General features: G+C 38.9%; 1 protein-coding gene across 3 annotated transcripts in view; it reads left to right on the top strand.

Annotated features, from left to right (window-relative positions):
* LOC105563388 (latrophilin Cirl-like) overlaps nt 1-18,237 on the top strand; it is a 396,767-nt gene that overhangs the window by 113,479 nt on the left and 265,051 nt on the right. The window lies entirely within an intron of this gene.

Here is an 18,237-nt window from a genome sequence, read left to right as displayed (position 1 = left end):
GTAGGTTCCATTTAAGAAATTGAAGGTAACCTTCATGTGACCTTCAAATTACTCTTCAAGGTCAAACCTATGATACCATCTTATGTCCCCCTCGAAACCATACAACTTTTGTCTGAAACATTTTTTCATATCTCTTTTAGTTTTTTAAAAAATCGACTGTATAAATTAAAATGGCCCACCCTGTATATAACCGTATAAAATGTATTAAGACATTTAATCATTTTAAAATCATTAATTTTTTTTATCAAACGTTGCGCGGGATTAGTGATTGACAGATAAGTGGCGAATAAATGTAAAATGAGCATGAGATATAGAGAGTAAGGAGATAAATAAATTAAATTAAATTAAATGATGAATATCGCGCATTGACAAGATCACATTAATTTAATCGCGAGAGAATATTGCGAGGGCCTTTAATATTGACAGCTTGAGAGAAATTAAACCGACGGAAGGACACTCACTCTTCATTAAAAAAAATTAATTATTTCTTAGAATGATTAATTATTGAAAGGTCTCTCTTATATTTCACTATCTACTTCATAATGAAAATATAAGATAAATGCTGTCGTACTTCTTTGTAGTATAAATCGCTCAAGAGAAGTGCATACGTTTTAATTTTCCCTAAAAATTATAAACTTTAAGAGATGTTCGGCAGCGTTGAAAAAATTCCTGCGCTTTTATTCTTCCGCGTCTTTATTCGCCACTCCTCCCCTTTACATTTTAAGCAAGTATACGCGCATCATTTCAGTTATTCAGCAATTAGCTTTTTACTACTGCTCCGCCCGTCATAAAACCGAAAATGATTCCTCTTAGCGAGCGTATAAATATGCCGGCTCTTCGAAAAATTACATAAAACCTCGATAGCCGCCACTTTGTAATCTACCCTGATGGCCGTCGTAAAACGTTAGTTAACGGCAGGAAGGATGATCTCGATCGGGCTGACCTCGCGAATAACGCGCGATAAAATTTGCAGTGGCCGCTATCGGCATCGAAGCGACGCCGAAAGACGTCGTTCACCCGTGGCTACTCGTTCGCGATTACTCGCTCCGCTAGAATTTTTACGAACAGCGGAATTCCCGATCTTTCCCGTTCGAAAATAAAAATAGTACGACCCTGTAATATTTGCAACGGAACACTAATCGTTAGATTTTTCGATTGGACCCGTCGATCAAATCGTCGATCAACTTTTAATCGCTCGTAAATATCATCTGCGATACATTTGTGTCATACGGAGTATTCAGTACATTGATGCAACAGAAAGATAAAGACGACTCGATCTGCTAGAACATTTCTCCGTTTAAAAAGTTCAGATTTGTTGGCCATTCAAAATTTTCATCTTTTTACAATAGAATTGATTGAAGTTCGATGACCGCTAAAATAAAATCGTTCAGGATTCATATCCAATTAATATCACAATTATATACCAATTACAATTTACCGACAGAACTAATCATGAATGTTCAATATTAATCATACCACATAGCGAAACGCTCAACGGTCGGTCGTTGTTCGCGTGCTTTGATAATTCGCCATTGGCCATTATTGTCGTAAACAGTTGCCAGTTTGCGTTATACTGACGTTGCGGACCACCTGAGACATGTGCCGTGAAGAGATTTCATCTCTTCTCCTCTTCCCTACCGTTGCTCCGCGACGACGAAGGATTTATGTGCGCGGTAAAGGGGAGGCGCTGCCGGGCAATTTACAGCCGCCACTTACATGGCGTGGCGCATTCCGGGTAATTAATATTTACGCCGGATAGATCGGTAAATCCTATTATACACTCGGCACAATATCGAGATGATAAAAATTGTTGAGCAACGCGTGATTACAGAGTGCACCGCGTCCCCGAGGCGGGCCGAGTTTCTCTCCGCCAGATAAGATTCCTCGAGGAAAAATTCTCACGCTTCTCCAGCAACCTTGAAGCTTGGCAACTGTATCTTTCGATGTGCTAGGGAATGAGAGAAGTCTAGGAGATGCGTCGAGATATTTGATATCGGGTGCAGTAAAGCGCACAAAACCCACTTTGAGCGTATATGATTGTACGAATAAACGTATCTTGTTCAAATATTATATTAATTTACATGGGAATGTGCAAATTAATTATCTCGAATGTACATGATATGTCAGGACAAAAACGATAATTGTTTCTTTATCATTAGTAAATAATATTTTGCATTTTGTAAAAATACAAAAAGATAGCAATACTTGTGCTACAATTTTAATCTTATCATATCGATTAATTGTGCTCGCACGATTAATTTAACTATCGAAATACGATTCTGTATTAACATAGGAATTTAATAATAATACGCATTCATTATTTTTTTTAATTTCGTAAAAAGATGGGCTAATGGGAGAAGTGTGTATATTTTGAATTGAAATAAATTTGATTCAAGCTGCAAATTAATACTGCAATTAAATACTAATGGGATATCGATAATATTTAAAACACGTTCAGAAGAATGAAATGCATATTCTGTTATCAAAATATCTGAATTTACTATAGCTTAGTAGATATGATTATTAAGTACTAATGACATGACATAGTGATGGCGAAATCGAGGAAAATGCAATAAAAGTAATAAAATAAATCATGTTACACGTCAACTTCACTATTACTTACGTCTGTATCCGCCAAGTACATTAATCCATATTTTACAATAATCAACTTTAAAGGAATAACAGAAAATGACAATGTTACGTATTTAGACACACGATATCTTTTCACTAAATTACGACGTCTGTCCTGATTCTGCCAATTAAAGTACGGAAAATCATTAAGCGGGACGTTATTTTTATCGTTTTGTGTCGAGCGATTTTTAACCCCAGACGTTTCAGAATCACGAGGGCGAAATTCGCAGCGCGAGAGCATCGCTCGCTATGCGCGTTTCCTTCCACTGTAAAGCTTTGTCAATGCGACGAATATACGGCGTCGGCGAGATAAGCAAAATAATTCCGACGTCCATTGTTGTTTCGACGGTCGTTCCGCTGGCGAGCGCAGTCTCCGCTGCGGAACGGTGTTGTGCCAGCAAACGACCGACCGCCAACAACTCTCTCGCAGCAACCCCTGCGTTCGTCCCTGTCCGAATCGACGACTTCTCTCCGTCTACCTAACCCGGGGAGGACCCGCGGCTCGTGACGGACTTCGATGTCGAAGATTTGTGGCACATTGGCAACACACGGCGGTCCCAATTTACTGCGCATTACCCCGCCCGCCTCTTCACCTCGCGTTTTCCCTCCGCCAACGTTATCCACCGTCGTCTCCTTCTTGCGTCTTGAGCCGTCTGCTCTTTCTTTTTTCTCGGCTCGTACATATCGACAGTTGCGCGATTTTCTCTGCTTCCGTTTTCTTTCTTTTTTCCTCTCTTCGTTGCTTTTTCGAACTCCAATTTCGCCCCATCTCTCTTATTCCTCTCTCTATTTTTATTCCTATATTTTCCCGTTTCTCCCCTTCTCCTTTTTTCAGCTTTTCTTCTATTACATAATTCTTTTTCCTTACTCGTTATCATTTTTATCTTTAGTTCCTTTACGATTTTGTCTTATCAGTTTTCTCTCCCCCCCCCCTCTCTTGCTCTCTTATCTCACTCTTCTTATTTTCATTATCGTATGTATCTTTTTGTCCTTGCCTCGTTTTTTGCTTCCGCGTTTACAACACACATCCCTTTGTTTCCTGCGACCAAAATTTGTCTATTACCCCTCGTTTTACGGGCTTGCTATGCACGTTCCTGAAACCAACGTGTACAAACGGTGGCGATCACCCTTCCGCGTTATTCCTTGTTCGTAACCGCCGCTACGTGACTAATCTGATTCCCACCCACGTGCAAACGCGGGCCGTGTTTCATCCTCTCTTTCTCCTCTTGTCCTCGCCCTCTATGCTTTAACCCTCTCGCACTGCTCCCGCCGAGTTCAATGAGTTTCACGCGATCGGGCGCGCGGGCGCGACGCCACCCGTCTAAATTTAAACGAGCGACGCGCCAGTGACGCGATGATTCGATCGTCGATATAGCGAGCGCGGTGTTAAGTAACATCGAGGATAAGAGCAATCGATAAAGTGCCCCGACCTCACGCCCCGGTAACCCGCGAAACGGAAACGGATCGCGGCGGGACTATTTTTGTTTTGTATTTCTTTAATCCGATACGTTGTAAACAATTAAGATCATTTCTCATTTAGTCTGGAATAGCATTGGCTACAATTTTTTTATTTTAACACGGAATAATTATATCCTCGTATGGAATTTTCCTTAGTAATTTTTTAAGCTGCTTGTGCTGCACACTGTATCTCTCTTCTTTATTTTGTACTTGATTGTACTTCAGGTTTTAATATAACACTTAGATATGTGTGTGGCACAATATAGATAAGTTTGATTTTGAATATTATAAAGTGAAAAAAGGACGAAATATATTGATAGATAAAAGTTAAATTATATGCTCTTATATGTGCAATTTTGTGCTTTCATGATTTTTCGTAATATTTTTCGATGAGTTAATTAATTATCGCCGTTTTTTTCAGTTATATTTTTTTCCGTAATGGGTAATCGATGCGTTTTCATTACATTACTATAGGGACGATCGAGTTTCCCTTTAGTGGTAAAGCTTCTTTAACAAATCATGGTGAGCAATTAGATCGATCCATTTGTAGCTCAAGCAAGAAACTCTGGTGTATTTTTTATGCCTGCACCATTCCACGTTTAGAATGGAACACTTTAGAATAGACTGACGAGATAAAAAGAGAATAGTTAAATAGGCTTTTGTTTATTCTTTTTTAAATAAAAAAGCAAAGTGTGATATCTGGTTTTATAGCAACTCTCGGCTTGTTTTGTCTATCATGCGCACGTAATTCAAATATTATTTGATATTAGAAGCGAGAATCTTGAAATTAAAATGTCACATATTCCCGATATAAAACGGAGGAGATGCAACACACAGTTTCTCCGTATGAAAAGCGCCTTCCAGGCCGGTGGAACGTGGCCAAACGAAACCCCATGTCCTCGCTCGAGCGGGAATCTCGTTCGCTTGCCGCTCGCGTTTTCCAATTCGCGCGGAATGGATCAGTCGCGCGGAAAATAAGAGATTGTCGTGATCTTCTTCGCGCTGTGAGACTACCTCGCTAGTAGTGATGGCTCTTGAATCAATCTTGATTTCAATTTTCAGGCAAATCGAACCAAGTGTGTAGCGCAAGAGGTATTGCTATATAACTTTACATATCCGGAAATATTAACCGATGATTACTCAGGCTCTACTAAAATTCAGCTACTTTCATCTTATATTCAAATTATATCAACAACTTTGTATATTTTTGTTTTAAAATCATTAGAAAAACGAAGAGTGAAATGGAAATTCTATGTTTACAGTTCATAATTGAAAAATAAGTTATTCATTCTTATTCATACAGGAGGTTACATTTAAATATGTCATTACATATATTAGTTATTATTATTATAGGTTAATAACTTTGTATACGTTTTCAGTATACAATAATATTGATTTCGTGTATATGTCGAATAATACGTACATGAATCCCCGAAGGGGAAACCGCTGAGGGCATTGTGGTGTACAGATTTGCGGCATTACTGGGCATTACTAGGCATATTTGGGGCATTAGTTTGGGCATTAGGCTTTGCTGGGGCATTATAAAGATAAAATAAGATTAAACAAGATAAATCAACTAATGAGAATATTCTTAAAAGTCGCCAGCAGTAATTAACAACATCAGTAATTTTTATTGAACCTATCTGGCAATTTTAATAATACAGAAAATTTATTGCCAAAAATATTACCTCAGCCAGGATTTGAACCTGGACGCTAGGCGGGAGTCTCAACCAATCCGACCATCGAGGCATATGATAAAGAAGATAAAATAAGATAATAAGATAAAGTAATGCCCACTGGGCATTGGTGTACAAGATTTTCGTCAGCGGTTTCCCCCTCGTGAATTCCCTTTCTAAAAAAGAGATGTTACCGGCGTGAATGTTGTTAATGTCATACAGTTGTGACCTCTTCCGCGATGCCGATTGGTTTTCTCCAAGTACGATATGCTTCACTTTTCTTTTAGATTCGTGTCATGCTTCAGCTCGCATGTGAATTTTGACAGTTGTGCAAAAATGTACTTACAGAAAGTTAGGGACTAAACAAAAAGTGTAAGAAAAAGATGTTAAAATTAAATATCTAATTGACTGAAGGAGAATGAAAGAAATTCTTATTGTTCTAATGAGATACAACGATAACTAATCTTCTTTTTAAAAAGTTATATAAGAGGTTTAATTATTAACGCTGTTCGGCGATGCTAATTTTCTCGCTTGGCTTTCTGCTGCGAGTAGCTGTCAGTGCGGAGATAATGTAATATGTATTTTGACAGAGTGTCAACGTCAGATTACGTCTTCACATGAAAAAATCTTAATATGTGAAAATCATGAATAAATATAAATTAAAATAGCGTGTGCAATGCTATTTCGAACAAAGTATTTAATACCAATTTATATAATTATTAAAGTAAACAATTCGATAATTTTTGCTCATAATGAAGATATGTAAATTAGAATTTAAGTAACAACGATTTTTGTTTCGAAACATTTTCTCGATTGAACAGAATTAATCGTTAATTTAATCAATCCCAATAAATCCGCAGAATGATACACAAAACATAGTAACAGTCACGGAACAAAGTAAAGTAAAATATTAAGTACAGAATTTTCAATTTCATAGGCGGGACAACGGACAACGAACGCTCAACGTTTTTTTTGTTGTTTTTCTCTTGGCGCGGTGACGTACGATGTTTTTGCGTGCCATCGTTTACCTGAAGGTCGCTACACTATCACTCGCTCGCCGAACGTCGGGCCGGTAGGCAGCAACGAGAGTCGCTCCGTGTGTCGTATTACTTTTGCGTTATCAGTTTCCAAGACGCGATCGCGATGAATGTGAGGATAAAACGCTAGTGATTTGTACACGTTTAATATTAATAAGTAAGGTTTGTCGACTAAATATTATATCAACATAGATTTCACGAGACTAACACGCGGTGACCTTCAGGTACAATGATGGTACGCAAAAACATCGTACGTCACCGCGCCGAATGAAAAACAACAAAAAAACGTTGAGAATTCGTTGGCCCATCTACGTAATGGAAAATTCCGTACTTATCACTCGCTCGCCGAACGTCGAGCCGGCAAGCAGTGGCGCGAGTCGCTCCGTGCGTGGTATTATTTTTGCGTTTTCGGTCTCCAAGATTCGATCGTGAAGAATGTAAGGATAAAATGCTATTGATTTGGACTCCTTTATCAGTGACAAGTAACGCTACTAGATTAATTATTAAGTTTCTACAACTTGTAATGAGAAACGAATTGCGCGTTGAGGCGACGGCTCTTTATTAACGTGTACATGGATATTTTACGAGACAACTCATCTAAAATATGAAAGTAAACCGTGGTAATTTGTCGCGATTATATCTCGTTTACGCACCGTGCTTTTAAATTATCTGTCGATTTCGTATAATTTGTTTCATTTTCGGGAAAAAAGACAGATATTGTACGGCTGTCGCATTCGCGCTGTAATTCGCTCTGTCGTTCTTCGCCAATTCAAAAGTGATTTGTCCATTCTGCCGAATCAAACGTGCAAGTTGTTAGTTTGTATAATTTGTACGACAGTCACGAGATATTTGTTAATAAGATTTCGTGCGTTTCGCGGTATTTCACATCGCGTACGGGAGTGCCCGAAATTTCGCGCGATCGATGATTTTTGCGAGTGAGTGTTGTGTGTGTGCAACAAGGAAATCTGAGAGGAGGAGGAGGCTTGGGGAGCATCGGGCAACGGCAGAACAAGGGGTGAGGTGAGTGTTTTAAATTTTTATAATATTTATCAAATTCTGTGAGTTTATATTTAAAAGGAAGACTATTTTTTCGTATTCTATAATTATTTTAATAAATACCTATTTTGAAAAATATAAAATAAATATATTTAATAAAATAATTTCGATTTTACATAATTATTGTATAATAATCATATACATATTTGTATTTTTACAGTTGAACGTATATAGTTAACGATGTACAACTCTGGTCTTGCGAATTGTATCAGTGAGTTATAAATTACTTTATATTTTAAATTGACGTTGCGCATACAATACGTTCTTTACATGTATACAAATTCGTGGAAATATACAATGCTTAACCATAAACTGCGCGCGCGAAGCGCGCGTTGTGTCATTTCTAGTATAGTTAAATTAATAAGTTTATAACACAAATAAGTAAAAATATTATAATTGTCGCTACCTCCAGTCCGTAAAAGGACATCGATAGAATGGGATGTTCTTTTCATGCAAATTCTATCGGTGGCAAGTGACGCGAAGATTTCTAATTCGCGTGACGTCCACTTCCGGCGTACGTGACCTAGTTCTAGGAGACCCCTCGCAAATAGTTGCCCACATTTTTACCTATTTTCTATTCACATTGCAAGACACGCAATCAAATAAATCATTGCGTTATTATCATATAATTGACTGAGAAGATAAAGAGATACGTGCGAACAAATCTCCTCGCGTATTATACTTTCATTATTTCCTCACGCCAGTCTGTCAATTTTCGCATACTTATCTGATTAAAACAATATCGGATATAAGATAATAATACTAGAATATAACGCTTGAAAACGCAGACATGTGCGATGTGAAGAGGACATGTGATGTAGTTCACTTCCGAATATTTAATAGCACGCTTCTATGAACTAAAAATATATAATCTATCTACATACAATTAAATTACATACGAACTTTCCAGCGTAATAATTACTGTTGTAATCATCAACAGTTCAAGTCTCTATTAGTTTGTATAAAGTTGTAGGTACATTTAAATTTTCAACACTAAAATAATAGTAATTTTTATAAACTGATATAAGAATTGATATATTTGAGCTTTTATTTATATGTATATATACAATTGCTCACGACCATTGCATATATGTAACTTGAGTTCGCGAGCAAAAGTTATATACAAAACAAGATTAGTATCTTTCTTGCGATGCGTACTAGAGATTTCAATTACTAATTAGTTGAAAAATCGCAGATCTCCGCTAACAATAAGAATGTAACTTCTATATTTAGAAATAGCTTATTAGTTGAGTCCATAAATTTTTATTACGTTGTATAGCATCCATTTCAACGAGATCCATATTTATGCGAGGCATGCGAATTCAACGCGCATGATTCCAACGGTAATATTTTTGTGCAATTTATAGCTGTTTCTCATTATTTATATCTCTTATAAGCTTCTTTTTCAAATAAAATCGTGTATTATTCTTTTCTGCCGGCGCAGAGATTAAACGCACGCATAGAACACGGGGAGCGTACAAAGCGCACGGTTTTCTTTTCATATCTCTCTTAGCGAGCGGTATCTCGCGCTTATTCCACATGCACTTTGCGTACCCGAACGAGTTAGCGGCGCATATTAAATCACTCACCAAACAGCACCGAAATCAAACGGTAATGCGCCGTTCTCGAATCACAAATCGTGAACGAGCGCAATCTCCTTTTGGCTCGCGGAAAATCTTTATTCGCGCAGATTAATTCGCTCCGCCGTCTCGTCGACTCGTGACTACGATTTATGTACGACTCTATCTATCGTCAATCCCTTGTCAAGAAGCGAAGATCCATCCCTCACCCGCCTTGAAGAAGCCGATGGCGTTTCGCCGGCGAGCGAGCTAGAAGCGCCATCAGTTTCGCCCCCTCGCCCTTTCGCGCGTCTCGAATCAGCCGGTGTAATCGATTTCCGATTTCGGAGTGACGGCAATTTTTCAACGTTCCGTGAAAAATAACTCCGGAATAAGCCACCGACGCCGGCTTTCACTCCTTTCCATTCTCTGGTGATACCTACTTCCATTTCTTCCAGTATGATAAGTATCAGGCATAAATATTGGAACGATACTAGATATTCTGCATTCAAATGTAATCGGAGTAGTCCTCCGTTTATGTCTGATGATAATTAAAATGCAGCTTAAAAAGTTTTCTGCTTATGCAATTTGGGAAAAAAACGGTAGGATTTATACAATACCGTGCATATGTATACAATAGATAAATATTTCGTTATTCAAGTATTTTCGTACAAGATTTGAAGCTATGTTCCCAACGTAGACTTTATCCTTCGTTCTCTTTTTTTTTCCTAAGCTGCATTTATTGCATTCTTTCGAGTGTACTGTGTGGAAATTGTCGAGAACGCGGAATAAGAGAGCCAAGTCCGACGAGGAACGGAGGTGGCGTTATCTATTTAATAGATTACGTTCGGCTCTATTGGGCCTGCGTTAACTGCTTCCACGGTTCGAGACGCGAGCAATAAAAGGAGGATAATGGAGGGTTTAAAGGGGCAGAGAGAGAGAGAAGAGGAGGCGCGGGTGGCCCGGCAGCTTTTCGCTAAAAAACGAGAAAAATGCGGGCCGGCTTTATTAAGACGCGAACGGGGGTGAGTAGCGATAATAAAACGATCTTCTGTGCAACTTCGGCCGATCGTTCCATTGTTTCTCGTAATGCTCTACCCTCTTTCCACGGGTTTTCCTTTGGCTCCCTGAAAACCAACTCTCACCTTCCTCGCCATTTCATCTACACATTTAGCGCTCGCCTCGCTTCGCCTTACCTTCGCTCTTGACCCGATTTATTTGCGTATCCGGTTGAAATCACCTCCTCCTCGTCTTCCCCCCCTTCCGGGCCGTCTCCATCTCGTCTCTCCCTCCTCATATCGCCGTCGCTCCTTTCTTTTCGATCGCGTTCTCGTTAACATTCATACGAGCACTGCTCGAGACCTTTTTGTTAAGTCAACTCACCCCTCGAGGCGTCGGGAGAAAGAGAAGCTAAAACCATCCCTCCTCGCTTATCCTTCTCTCTGGTCTCTGGGGGTAACCGCCAACCCCCGGGCTTTCCCCGGCGAGGCGCGTCGGTTTGTTCATATTCGTGTACGGTTCGCTTGGAAGCTTTTCGGGAGCTAAATCCGCGTGTAAGCACCGCGCCATGTACGTGCTCGCTCTGACGTTCCCTCGACGTTCGGCTGCGCGTTCGTCCACGACGCGGACTCCGATTGAAATCCGAGAGCTGCCCCGTGATAGCATCGTCGTCGTCGTAGTCGTCGTCGTCGGTGAATTCGAATTGTCTCTACCGGGTATCGATTCTCCCCAGCGCGATTCAATACTGCAATAGATATTAACTATTTAAGCATATAGCGCAGAACTCGTGCTACAAAATTTGAAACTCGCCATTTTGAATTTACGTTAAGCGACAGACGATGCACTAAAACTATTAAAACGAGATATACAAAGTAAACAAATAAACACTCAGCTTTATTTCTAGTTTAAAAAAAGCGATACGTGTATCTCACTTAACGTGCAAACTTTTATATAAAAAATACTAATTAACTGCACAATTATTAATACAATATTCTTTTAAAAGCCGCGAACAAGGCGATTTTAATTTTTGACGCCGCGACTTTTGAAAATATCGATAAAATTTCGCGCGGTCACAGAACAGAGTCTATTGTGTAGCTATTTCTACATCGACGATTTTGCTCGGGAACTTCTCTTTCTCTTCTCCGCCATCTGATCAATAGAAAGATGCGCTAAGAAAAAGCGTGGCCTACCTGCCGCGACGGAAGTTTCCGGTGAAGTTCTCGCGGGCGCATTAATGCGCGCCAAATTAAACCGGAGTTTCTTCACCGTTGCGGAACTTTAAACCGCTTTGTAAACTCCGGTACTGCTTGTTCGAGCGAGTGTAAAGCGCCTCGCTAAAGTATCGCGGCGTATTACACGATACTGCCCTCGCCTCGATGTATCGGAACATCCTGATTTCGCCGAAGGCTTGAACTTCGCGGCGGACAAAGCGAAGGTTACATCGCTCGTCAAGCAAGAGAAAAATGTTCGGGAAATCGCCAAAGCGTGGAAAGTATTTGCCAATGTTATCCTTAGCGGAAAATCCATCCATTGAATATGCAACGAACGCCACTAAACTTCCGTTTTTCTACATGTATATAGTTCCGCTCGTGACGTTCCTTCTAACAATGATGGACGGATTTTCACTCATTAATTATCACAACTATAATTTCGCGATGTTGATTATACCGAATCTCGCATGTTTCTGCGCTTTTCGTTTATTTATATTCAAATCAGTAGTTGAAATTATTTTTTAAATATATTTTATATACAGGAGCAATTGGTAAAAAAAGCATATATTTTCCAAGATTTTATTTGAAATTAATTAGCAAAGTGTGAATTAAGATATTTTAAACATTCAACATACTTTTTCGTAGCAAATGTGTATCCAATGTGTTTGCATTAAACATCACCCTTTCAGTCGAACAGAGCCGCAGTTAAATGTTAACAATAAATTGTTAGTAGATACACCTCGTATCAGTTAAATAGAACATAATGGTTATATTTGACGCCAGCTAAATTTATTAATTAACTACGCTTATTAAGTACGTTTGGCGCGTAGCTATATTAATTACGACCTAGCCATTGTATTTAATATCGACAGGGCGAGCTATTCACTACTCTTTCGAGCAAAATCGTCCCATACTAACAGCGCGGCCACAAAGTAACCCCGCTTTACGGTGCATTAAATGCGAAACACTATGATGTCGTGGATCTGGGCGAGCGTTCGATGAGGTAGGCGCACGGTAGACGCAAATGCCGGGAGTTAGTACAAACGCACACGTTAGAGTATGACCCAATGAATAACGCTTATCGGCCAGACCGTATCTGACTTCAAAATGTGTAAAACGTGGTGCGCGCGATTGCTGCTACAACTGCAACTCGGCATCAGATTAAGCGCTAGTCGCACAGGCTACATTAACCCTTTTGCCCGCGGCGTCCTTAATTATGGAAATACTTTTTCTTCATTTACGATACGCAAATATATAATTGCGGAGTCACTCACCGTATTATTGCTTCAGTTCATCAACGTACTTTAAATTATATTTTTCATTATTTTACATGGTTTGGAACGTTCGTTACACGGTTGATTGTACCTAATAATCGAACGAAAGCATGAATGTTTATAAAAACGCAAATATAGAAATATTATATTCTATAATGTAGGAAGCAATCGTGGATTATTGCAGCATACAAATTTAGTTCAATAATAGTTAAACAATATTAATATGACATTGTTAACGATAATTTCGTATTAATTCCTTGGAAAAATTAAGTAGAATAATGTTTTCAATTTATTTGGTGTGATAACAAGATATTATAGGGTTACATAACGTCGTAGGACAATTTAATATCATGAGGCGATATCACAGGCGAATAAACTCGCTGCATCTCCGGGAGATCATCAAAGTGTACATCGCCCGTTCGCGATCACACCGTTAGACCGAGAGATAAATCCGTAAAAGTCATTCTCACCGAGCTTCATTGGTGCGCTATTATTTCACAGTAATATCTTTCGATCACGGCACTTTATGGTGGAATCGGTCGGCGTCTCATTTACGCCGTCGACAATAATACAGAGAGACGACGAGATTCTTCCGGTAACTGCAGCGTAATAACGATCGCGGTTTTATAGCGACCGTGCGCTTCACACGTTTTGTATATGTGGGAATTAGACATAGTAGAGAAAGTAAAGCTAAAGATATATTCAAAAAGCAAATTCTTTTATTCGCGTTATCTTTGGAGATACGACAAGTACCACGAGTAACGCGATGTTTCGCGAACAAGTAATGTTGTGTAAGAAATATCAAATCCGATTGATTTCTACAGCTCAAAACGAGAATCGATTCGTGATTTTATTTATCATTTTTCGTCGTGCAACTTTTCTACAAAAATTAACGTACGAGAGTGCAACGTATCGTGCGATAATTAATGCGAAGGTAATTAATCATGTTCACGAGTGAATGTTGTGTGAGTGCAATGAAGAAATTTGAGAGGAAGAGGAGAAGGTCTGAGAGTCATCGTGCGACAACGGAGTAACGTCCTGGGACAATTCTTTCTTTTTTTTTTACATATTTGTTTTCTTTTGAGATCGTGTACCTTTTGTGTTTCGAATATCTACTTAGAAAAGAATAAGAAATACAATGCATGCGAAATTTCTTTTCGAAATATTAATTTAATCCTGGAATATTTGTAATATCTTTTTATAAGTAGAGAATATGGGACAAAAAGCGAATAAAAATAGAGTAATTTTCCCAAAGGAAAAACTGTTTTGAAGTCTAGTAAAGATAATATAATCTTTCTCCTTTACAGACATTTTACTAAGCACTCTATACCGAGATAGGATTTTTAAATAAATTTTAAAAAACGTTAAGAACATTATGAAAATATTAGTAATGCAACTTTTAAGTAATTTAAAAGTTTCAAGTATATTATAATTATGAACAAGTTTTAAACATCTTGCTTATTGTTAGACTAATAATGAAAAACGAAGAACAAACAGAATTAAATTTTAACTATGACATAATGTGTGTGATATTTTTGTAAAATTTGTTTTATATCCATAAATTTAAGATGTGGTTGATCTCTCCTCCCCTCTCTGTGTGTTTTCAGGATTAAATATTATAATATACGGCATATAAGAAATACTATAAATTAGTTTTAGTAATAACCTTAGCAGTAAGAATGTTGGCTATGAGATATAATGTGCTTGATTCATACGCGTATTATTAGTATCTCGATGAATTGTCGGAGTAGGTATTTTCCGTAGTCTTGCATTTCGGTAACTCGTTTGCATAATTTGCGAACAGCCCAAATTATGCACTTCCACCCGGCACAACGTGAAAGATTATCCTGCGGAGTTTCACACGAAACTCCGCTTTCTCCCCTGTCGAGTTAGTTAGCTTTTTTTCTGGTAATTACCATCGCGCGCGTGGTATCCGAACGGCATGCATTGTTGCAAAGGGGCCGCCAAAGAAACTACCGCGTTGCTACTTGATTTATGAAGTTTATTAAAGCCTACGTGCTACGTCAAGCTGAAACATTAATATGCACAATGTAGGTAATTGTTTTTCAACCGTTATCGATGCGTCGCTCCTCGCTTCTAAAATTAGTTGCGACGAATTTACGCGTATCGCGCATTTAGTCAAATGTTTAATATTAAACATTTTTGACTGAGCGTTTCTCGAAAGTAATTGATTACAGTCATTGCAAAAATTTTCCAACGCGTCTCACGCAGAAGTGCATTCTGTCAATTAGTTCTCTACTAGTTAGATGATTTTCTTGCATTTGCAATTGATAACCGTAATTACGATGAGTTTGTCTCTCTGCGTTCATGCGTGCGCGCGCACGAGAGAGAGAGAGAGAGAGAGGAGAGAAAGAGAGAGTAGCGCACACGCTATTACGCCCGTTATCAAAATACATTAACAGAGTTCGCTATCGCGCTCGTTATCAAAACAAGCGGCAACGTTTCATTAAAAGTTTTCCGCAAAAAGAGAATCACCGTCCGCAACACATTTGCGGCAGTAATAATTCGAAATGCTGCGCGAGAAATCAAAACGCGTACGATATGCTGATGAATATCACTCTCTTACCTTGTTTATTGTTTCGCCTGTCTAATACGAAAAGAAATACAATAAACCAGATATAAAGGAAGATATAGAGGAGTTATTGCGAGCGTGTAATAAATTGCTTTTTTTTACTTTGCATTTTATCATATTTTAACAAGGCAATGATAATAACTTGAAATTATTTTCTCATGGAAACAAATGATGGACTTGGCTTCACTTGCGTGGCTACATTATTATATTATTATTTCGAAAATGTTATTAATGTACGAGTTCATTAGTATTATTATCTAGATTCAGCTGACGTTTGCTGAAGTTAGATCGCATTTATCTCTATTATTTTTACCAACCAGGCAGCTTTATCGCCCATCGTGAGGTCGAGACGTATGCAAGTAGATCTCGAGCGGATGGGAGTTCACAGTTCGTCGGAACAAGGACGATGCATTGCGCGGATTCCCGGCTGCCGGGAGCGAGCGAGAGGTTGTCGTAGCCGGTGCAATTAAAGCCGGATATATTGTTCCCGAGAAGAATAATCCGTGGCGCGGTTAGGCGTTCTCGCAACTCTCGCGTTGAGAGACGCGTCACGAGACGAGAAGTAGACCAAATTAGGGCAACACCATCTATCGAATCGCGGATGCTTGTATTTCTCACTGAGAGAACGCGGGTTGAGAAATTGTACCTCGAACTTACGCTTCTCATTCTCATAGAGAGAATAATTAACAAATCAGTCAGCCTAGGGAAAAGTTATCAAACGATCCTTACATAATTAGCATACATACTCACATTTTAAATGTATTTTATACATTCCGCAAGCTGAAACATGTAGTCTCTCCAATTCAAACACTTGAAATAATTAAAATCGCTCCATGTTTTATAAGCATTGTATTTGTAGTGATCGCGTGCAAAAATTCAAATCGAAAGAGAAAAGGAAGCAAAGAATATTAATTTTCCATGAAACTTCGCGAAAGAAAGAATTTTATATATGTACATAATATATTCCCAGATTTGCGCTCGTACAATTTTTCCCAAGAGATAAGAACGGTTTTAAATTGAGAAAAATTTGGGGTCTCCGGAAATGTCACGGTGGAATTGATTAAAACCGGTCGACCGGGATAACAGCGGGTTCGTTTTAACCGAATTTTTAAGGCGAATCTTTAATTAGGACTCGACGCATTGTTCCGCGGATCGTAATATGAACCCACACCGTGTTCTTTATGCACAGTCGGCGAATGCGTGGCTTCCGCGAACGCGGAGATGCCTTTATCGTGCTAATTAAAGGCGGGCCACATTGTCCCTAAAGTAATGACGTGCGGCGATTCGCGCTCTAAACGGCCGATTGTAATGCGATCGCCGTCAGCTGAATTGGCTGCGAGTTTCTCGATGTGGCCTCCCCTCGCCTTTCGCTGCGAAACCTCTTTATTATGCCCGGCCGATATTTCCGCGTAATTAAGTCGCCTTAAGAGCCCACGTAAGAATCGTTAAGACCGTATCATTCGCTATAGATGCAAATTGCATTGCGGGCGGCAATGGTGCACCTAGGGAATTTCTAAGGAGTGACATTTCAAACCGTAAGAAATTAAATACATCCAAAAAATTCTATAGTTTACCTTCTTTTGTCTGTGTCGAATTATTATTTGTAAACTAGGTAATTGATAGTCAAATTAAATTATCCAAACTCGACAAGATATTTTATTTTAACTTTCTGTCTTTGTTTCCTCCTCGATACGTATTATAATAATGTTATATTTAATAATGAATTTAGTTCTTAAACAAAAATTATTATGACAGATATGTTAATTTCTCGGTAGTTAACATATCTGCCATAATAATTTTTGTTTAAGAACAAGATGTATACGGTAGATTGCAAATGAATGTAGACGTTATTTTCTTTCGCAATTAGCACATAGGTATCTAAATTTTCGGGATGCGTCGCAGGATGCGGCTTTTAGACGATGCGCGGCAGCGAGCACATAATAAACGTCTTGCGCGGAAGTTATCGCGTCGCTCCGCTCGCATCCGCACGATCTCCCGCGAGACTGAGCGGGCGGGTCAACTCACTCGCGGCGTTCTTTCGGCGTATAATAAGCAACGATAAAAAAGAGAAGCGGCGAATTCGCGAACGGGTTAACGACTCGGACCCGCAAGAAGCTGCCGCTATAAAAATCTTAAGGAGTCGAGTCACTCTCCATGCCGAAACGGAGAGCAGCGCTGCCGCCGATAGCGAGCACAAGAATGTTATCTTTATTACGCGAGGCGGACGAGCGTTATATATTTATCGGGCAACGGCCGATTATGGCCGATGACGCGGATAACGGGCTCGCTGAACCACAAGACTTCGGATCGCAGAGTTCACTTCCGGAAATAATCTTTCCAAAATCGTTACCTCCGATGACTTCGCATCTCGTTTAAACCTGGAACGGTAACACGAGTAGTAAATTTCGGACAAGTAACGAAGAAAATCGCCTGTCTTAACGATGAAACTTGACGAATAAGTTTTTAGATTAAGAAATGCTTTCGAGATTAGAAACAAATTTTAGGAAAGATGATTAACGAAATCACAACCTTGAGACCTTGTTCTTGTATTTATTATACTCTATTAACGGAAAATTATTAAATTATAATTATGAAAGGTTTATTATAAAATTATATTAAATATTAAATTGTATTATAAAAGGATGAAAATTTGCAATATACATGTAAAGATCTGCAAAAGAGACGGCATTGCATATGTTTTTAAATTGCGCGCAACTTTAAATTCTATGCATCTTATAGTTTT

This window comes from Vollenhovia emeryi, unplaced genomic scaffold (genome assembly GCF_000949405.1).
Source record: "Vollenhovia emeryi isolate VEMERY1.0 unplaced genomic scaffold, V.emery_V1.0 DF939176.1, whole genome shotgun sequence".
Taxonomy (NCBI): Eukaryota; Metazoa; Arthropoda; class Insecta; order Hymenoptera; family Formicidae; genus Vollenhovia; species Vollenhovia emeryi.
The sequence above is the reverse complement of the archived record's forward strand: the minus strand, read 5'-3'. Positions and strand labels throughout refer to the sequence as shown.